This window comes from Corvus brachyrhynchos, unplaced genomic scaffold (assembly GCF_000691975.1).
Source record: "Corvus brachyrhynchos isolate BGI_N302 unplaced genomic scaffold, ASM69197v1 scaffold115, whole genome shotgun sequence".
NCBI classification, from domain to species: Eukaryota; Metazoa; Chordata; class Aves; order Passeriformes; family Corvidae; genus Corvus; species Corvus brachyrhynchos.
Genome location: NW_008239553.1, coordinates 10,404,443 through 10,410,795, shown reverse-complemented (window position 1 = coordinate 10,410,795; position 6,353 = coordinate 10,404,443). Strand labels below are relative to the sequence as shown.

The 6,353-nt window shown below is 40.2% G+C and overlaps 1 protein-coding gene across 12 annotated transcripts in view; it reads right to left on the bottom strand.

Moving 5' to 3' along the window:
- DPF3 (double PHD fingers 3) overlaps positions 1–6,353 on the bottom strand; it is a 195,469-nt gene that overhangs the window by 154,056 nt on the left and 35,060 nt on the right. The window contains exon 1 of one of the 12 annotated variants that reach the window (XR_001864454.1): positions 5,844–5,938. The exons of 7 other annotated variants lie outside the window; for them this stretch is intronic. The gene's annotated coding sequence lies outside the window, so the exon portion shown is untranslated. Of the gene's footprint in view, positions 1–5,843; positions 5,943–6,353 lie in introns of those variants that run through there. 4 more of the 12 variants (XR_001864455.1, XM_017742012.1, XM_017742013.1 and 1 more) reach the window with 4 other exon arrangements.

Sequence of the window (6,353 nt, the reverse complement as noted above, 5' to 3'; positions counted from 1 at the left end):
CGCTCAGGATGAGCACAGCTCATCTGACAGAAGCGGTTTTGCAGGTAGTTCAAACTGGAAAGTAACTACCATGCAGGGTTGTAAGGCACAAGAGAATCATTTGACAGAGAGAATTAATTGTACAGTTGGTATTAGCATATGGATGAAACATTGCTTTAAAAGTTCAAACAGCAACTGTCAGCTGAACAAAGTTGGCAGAAGAGTAACAAATGAGTTTTGCAATTGTGCTATTTTTACTATGTAATACCAATACTGTATAAAAGAACAAATGTTGTGTATAAGTTCAATGCCAAACCTAAACCATTGCTAACAGTGTTGTTATGATGCAATTAAAATGTCACCATCACTATTTGCTGAAAAGGATTTTATCCCCTTCCCCAAGCAAGTGTTTTCATTACTGGAGTTTTACTAGGCATGTTTGTGAGAAAGAAAGGTGAAGGAATAACCCAACTCAAATATTTAAAAACATTTAACCGTTCTGGCTCATTGACAACTGTATGCTCTCCCTGTGATTTTTTAAGAGCTGCTGACGCCTCATGGAAAAAACTTTGAAAAACATATTATTGAAAAACAATTTTGCCAATGTGTCATATTTTCTGTCTTACCCGTTCTCTTGCTTTTCACTAGTAAAAGAATCCACATGAAAACAGAACCTTGATTCTTTAGGTAGACCAAATTTGGATCTGAGCTCTGCCAAAGCATGTGGGTGTTTGGATCCTGTCCATTAAAGACATTTAACTTCAGATCCAGGTTCAATCTTCAAAGCTCACAAGAAGTGCTGAGATCCAGGATTTTGTTCTGACCCACCCCTGTTACTAACAAGTTATCTGCTGTCTGTCCTGTTAAGCTATAGGCTTCTGCTAAGGATCGCATAGGTGGCTATTGACATCAATGTTTGCTGCCAAATTATAAGCACCAGGCGCTACTGAATATCTGAGAAGGACAGAGAGCCTGAAAAATTAAGGGGAGGAGGAGGGTGGGTGGAATAAAAGGAATTTTCTCTGGTAGCACAGTTGTCTTGAAATAACATAGACTTGGTTTGTGTCTCACACTGGCATAACTTTTGGACTTCAGTGAAATCACACTGACTGAGTACAAACAAAAACCACAGTCTGTATGAAGCTGAAGGGGTTTTTTTCACATTCAGTGTGTTGAAACAACACATTCCAGCCCAGACATAGAAGCTCCTGCTGCCTTGTAAGCACAGAAAACAGATTCACCCCAAATCTCCCACTCTGCAAAATTACTGTGAGTGGAGAAGAAGAGCAAGACAAACTTTTTCAGCTCAAAAAGATGCCAAACTGGACATAATTTCAAAGTAGAATCATATTTCAGTATGGCTTTGGCTCTTTTCCTGATTTAGCTATGCTGGGCAGAGCAATGGAAATGCTGGGTAGATACCTTCCTAGGGAATGTGCAAGAGGGCATGCTTTTCATGTGACCTTGCCCCTCTTTTTATCAAAACACTTCTTACTTTCACTGACATTTACCCCAAGGACACTGAAGCAAAGTAAGAGAGGAAAACTAGCATGCAAACTGCCTGCCTGCTCCACGAAAAGCTTTCCATCAGTGGATTTACCAACAACTGGGATATCTGAGGATGACTGACAAAATTGTAAGTTCCCATGATTTGTGTTTTATTGTTGCCAAGTCATGAGACAAAACCCCCAAATCTAGGAAAGGACTGCAAAACTGGAATTTTGTGAGGGGCAAGGTGACACCTGCCATATGCATCGGGAGAAAGAGGAAAACAGCAACATTACATAAAGCAGCCTGCAGATTCCTGAAGTGCCATCCATCTGCCATCCTCTTATATTGTGTAGTATCACAGTTTTAGACAACTTGTCACACAGGCTTCAAAGGGCTACTTAATTTAACTAGAGGGAGATGAATTTGTTCACAGAACTCCACTCTGAAGAACCAGTGACTAGCAGCAATTGCTAGATGAAACGGAAAAAAATTACCAGCAACTCTACTTCTAGTTCTCCACTGTCTTGCGCTTCATGTGGTCATTTACATCCAGGCAAAGTGAATATGTAACACTTCCAAACCACAGAAGCAGTAATTTAAACTCACTTCCACTGCATTAGGCAGAAGACTAAAGAATCAGGCCCTCTCTTACAAGCAAAATGTCCCTGACAATGAATGATGAGTAAAATACAGGCTGTGTAATTCCACTTGTTTTGGAAAGCAGTCAATTTAGAAAGGTTACCATAAGACAGCAGCAAAAATCTGCCCCTGAACTCCCAACATCTCAAGCCATAGCCTTGTCAATAATACACAGGGTGCAAAAGATTATGGCCAGCTCAGGCCATTAGTTTCCTTTCTGGGCAGGAATCCCAGCATAACAGATACTTATGCATATTCTGTCCTCATTTTATCTAATTACAAATATCTCTCTAGGGATGGGGAGGGGAGAAGAGGTTTGATCACACGATTTTAGGTCACTTATGCAAGGTCTTGCTGGGATATGCATTGATCCAAAGACTGCTATAATATTTTAAAAGTTCCCAGAGTCCTATAGTGAAAAAAAACAAAAAAAGATTCTATGTCTCATTTTTTCCTATTTATATGAGTTTGTGAAACTGACCAGTAGAAAAGACTTGAATCATGTACTGCTATAAATCAGTAAGGACCATATGGAAATGTTTAAAATGCAAGGACATTGACAAACGAACAACACCATGTTTTCCTAAACACCATCTGTAAATACAGTTTTTCTTTCCTATATTATGCCTAAGATAGGTATGTTTGTGTGCATGCACACTACACACAGTTTTCTCTGAATAAGACCAATAACATCAGAGAAAAATGGAATAAGGTAATTTAAAAAAAGAAAAGTCAACTTTACCCAGCTCATTTGGATCTCAACTCAATGGTTGCAACTCTAGTGAAAGATACAACATTGTTTCACACTGATGAAATCTTAAAAGCCACACTTAGGCATGATATAATTAATTAAACAACTTAATATTAACCAGAATCACCCCTGCTTTCCCTAGATCAACATGGCCTAAGTCTTCTGCAGTCCAAAAATAGGTACAAAATTGTACAATAATCATCACCATCACAAAGTATGTCAAACCTGTTCCTTATACATGGGAGGAAAGGAATACAGCAGAACTTTGGGAATTTCTTTTAGAGAAAAATACAAGAATTGCTTGAAACTCATTTGGAAAGACTGAAAAAGTTATTGGCTGAGTAACTGCCTTGGAAAAGGACATCAGAATTAAACAGACACCCTTCAGGAGCAGAAAACAGTAGTAACAAAAAATTTTAAATGGATCTTAAAGGTCAGGAAATATAGGGAGAATTGCCAAAGTCAAGAGTTAGAACTTGCAAAAGCTATTAAAAAACAGCAATACTCTTCAGGCCTCAAAAAAAAAGTGATCAAAGAAAGTTCAGCTGTTTTGCAGTTAGAATGGTACATAGATTAAATGCAATATAGGTACAAGCCAAGAACTAAAGGAATGCTTTGCTTCACTGGAATGACCAAGGTGGAAGCCACAGTGACATCTGTGCAGTCATGGCATAAATTCTGGATAATCTCTGCCCAGGAACTGAGACATGAAACCACACATCTACTAGCAAGTTCTTTAAACAGATACTGCGAATCATGGTTGCTACTATATTACCAGAGTATAACAAGCAAAACAAGATACTCGTTGTTAACTCACAGAACACAAACCTTGTGAATTATTTCAGTAAGGCTAACTGAGCTAGAGTTTACTCATATGCAGTTTTCCAAGTGCAAAACGATCAAGAACAGTCTTGAACAAGGAAACATCAAAGATGCAAGACTGATACCTTGTGACAGAGTAACCTGACATCTTGCTTCCATAAGATACTTCTTAGCTCTGTGGACTTCTAGAGAATGTTTCATACAGCAGTATATGAGAAATTACTGGAAATTGAGAAGATGAAGATTATTAAGAGAACGGTGAGATGAATGAAAAACTACTGAAAGAGGGTTGGACACAGTAATTGGCTGATGAGAGGTTACTTCTGGAGTTTTGGAAAGGATTGGTCTGGGAGCTGAAATCAGTATTTCCATTAATGACCTTGGCACAAAAAGTGTGTGTGTTGAGAAAAGTTAGCCACTTACACAAGCTGAAGGGACACCAAGGAAATTAAAAGCATCACACAAGAATTAGATGGAGTGAATTCAGTATAAATTTCACTTAATAACTCGCAGATCTTCCTCTCAACAACAACTGAAAGGACAGAAGAAGAAACATAACAGTATCAATCTACCACAGGATAACTATGAACCAGCAGCACTATATAACCACAAACAAATGCAAAAGCAAGGCTTTCCCAGAAGAGGTAAAAAAATAAAGTTATTGTAGAGGGCAAAACATCACCTGGAACAAAGTACAGCTCTGTCTACTCACACTCAAGAAAGCTGAACGCAAGTAACTCAAGCTGGAGTAGAGACGACAAAGACAATAAATACTTCAGTGACCAAAGGGAAGGAAAAGATAGCACAGACAGTTTAGTATATCAAAACAAAGACTGACAGGGCTTATAATAGTGTTGCACAAATGTACAAGTCATAGTGGAGAGGAAGACATGGAAGGAGCAATAGTGTTTAAACTAACAACTCCATGCTGGCACCAGAACAAATGGGAATAAACTGGTCACAAGTAGGGCTAGGCTAGGGATTAAAATGCTATTTCCAGCAACCAGAGCAGTGGGTTCTGGAACCCTCCCAAGAGGAGTAATGGGAACAAATAGTCCAAGTGGGGATTTAAGACAAGGACTTTTCAGTTTATGAAAGAGATTATCTGACATGGTACCAGAGGACTGGACATGAGACCCATGAACCCTCTTTTAAACCTACATTTCCATTAACTGAGTCACTGTGGCAAATTTGGGCTTTGTCTTCGTTGTCTGAAAGTGCCCACACAGGACCCAATTAGTGCCAACTAGGATGGCAGCCCTTATGATACAGGAACCTATAGAAACAGAACCAGGCTTACCCATATGCTCAACACAAAAAGCATAGACTCCAGCTTTAATAGGCACTCTAGCCCAACCTGACCTCTGGTCATAGCACAACATGCAAGGAAATCATGTTCAAGCCACTCATGGCCCCTCAGGTGTTTTGCCAAGGGACCACTAGAGCTGGCATACAAACCATTCTTCCAGCGGTGGGTGGAGAACTCCCTTCAAAGCTAGTCTATATCAAACCCCAGGGCTGAGCATCTCCCAAACACTCCAGCCTCTAAGAACTCACTACTCTTTCATGAAATCCTGTTAGTCAGGTACTCAGAGGAGAACTCTGCACTGCGGGTGCTGCCTGCAACAACCACACAAGAACTACCGGCCAGCTTAATGAGGCCTTTTGGACAAGCAAAATTAAAACCCAAGGGAGGCAAAATGACAGAAAGCAAAAGAAATATCCAGGTTTAGCAGAATCTCCTCACACTAAGACTGAAATTTTCATGCAGCTTTGGGCCCGATTGTAAAAAGTAGTACTTATAAAGACAAAAGCAATAGGTCAAACTCCTACAGCTCTGAAAACAGATGCATTGGAGGGAAAAAAACTGACAGGTCCTGATTGATAACCATGCTTGAGGGAAGCTGCTCAAGGAAAACTGCAGCAGCAAAGGCTGCAGGGAGTTACTGCTTCAAAACCCTGCTACGGCAGAAAAGGCACATGTGGCTGCTAGAGCAGGAGATGGACATGGTTAATTGACTGGGAAAGTTTAGCAGAGATTAAATTAATGCAAAGAGCTCAGAGCCCAGGCGTGCAATTCTGTTACCAAGGGAAGGAACCATTCGGCTGGAATTGCAATCCATTTTCAGGTCAGAGCCTTTCCCAAAGGCAGAGTGCTCACCCCTCATCTGTTCCTCTTCTTCTGTTCTGAGGGGTGCATGGAGGAGAAGGTAGATGGAAACAGCAGCCTGGGAAATATATTGTCCTTTGAGGGCCAGCCGTGTTTCAACTTTGCATGGTGAGAGTGTTTTGCAGTGAGAAATTCAGAAGATGTGTCAGGAGATAGTCTCTTCTAACCCTAGAACTCTGTGGATAAGTTAGCTGTGGAAACAAAACTAGAAAGTTAGTAATAGGGGAGAAGTGACTTTACTTTCAGATCTACTCAGCAGAATGAGTACCTGAACCAGGTATGTTTGCAATCTGGTCAGGTGAGAATGCCAAGAGTTAGTTCCTGTGGAATCACAGCAACAACACAAAAATATATATTCAAACAATAATTTTTTTAAAGTAAAGCTGACTGCAGAAGATAGGAAAGATACAAACACAAACCACAGACCAGGTGACACAGGTGATCTTACGCAGTGATGTGCTGCCAACATTTTGGTAAGTAGCACCCACGACGGCATTCATT